Source organism: Meleagris gallopavo, chromosome 30 (assembly GCF_000146605.3).
Source record: "Meleagris gallopavo isolate NT-WF06-2002-E0010 breed Aviagen turkey brand Nicholas breeding stock chromosome 30, Turkey_5.1, whole genome shotgun sequence".
NCBI lineage: Eukaryota > Metazoa > Chordata > Aves > Galliformes > Phasianidae > Meleagris > Meleagris gallopavo.
The window spans coordinates 4,347,344-4,348,229 of NC_015040.2; the positions used below are offsets into that span (position 1 = coordinate 4,347,344).

Sequence of the window (886 nt, forward strand, 5' to 3'; positions counted from 1 at the left end):
TGAGAGGGAAAAAAAAAAAAGCAAAATTCCATCCCAGCAAACTGTTCCCATTTCCATCCCATCGGCAGAGGAAGCACCGCCCACCCCCACCCACGTTCCCTCTGCAGCCCCGCACAGAGCTGTGCTCCGGGCGCTCCTTTCTCTCTCTCTGTCTCGCTCTCGCTCGTGTCTCACGCTCACTAAATCACATGCACATGGAGAGAAGGCTTTTAATAATTTAACATTTCCAAGCTACATTTTTAAATAGCCTTTTGTGGCCAGCTGGAAAATTGCATTTTGAAATTTGCCCTGTCAGTCAGGCCCTGAAATGCTGCTTTTTGGGATGCAAATCCGGATTGATACTCATTCAGGGCCATTCCTGATACTAATCTGGGGCAGGCTGGATCTGATGCTCATCCAGGGCGTCTGGGTTCTTTTTCTAAAACAAACAAACAATAACAACAACAAAAAAAGGTGGTGATTTTTCGTTATTCTTTTCTTCCCAAATCTGCTCCACCTTTCTGGCCACTCGGAGCCCTCCCGCAGACGTGGCCGCAGCCAGGGCCGTCCCTGCGGGGCGCAGGCGGCTCAGCGAGTGCTTCGCATGCTGTTTAATTCCTTGTTTCTTGTCTGTTATTATCGTGGAAAGGTAACAGGTTTCTGCAGTGGATTATGCGTTGGTGGGAGGGAACATTCACGCGCCTTTTTCTTCCCATTTTTTGTTTTAAGAGAGTCTCCAACACTCCCGCGTTCCCAATTGCCTTGTTCTCCCGTAGCACGCTTGTCTCTGTAGAGCACCCGGGATAGGAGTTGTAAGTTTGAACACTGCGAGGAAATGTTTCCTTTTCTCCTTCTAATGATTTCCTTTTCCTTACTCAGCGCCGGGTTGGGGCGGGGGGAGCGCGGG

At 49.7% G+C, this 886-nt stretch overlaps 1 protein-coding gene across 1 annotated transcript in view; it reads left to right on the plus strand.

Moving 5' to 3' along the window:
- Window positions 1-886, plus strand: part of PTPRS (protein tyrosine phosphatase receptor type S) — an 89,816-nt gene that overhangs the window by 43,851 nt on the left and 45,079 nt on the right.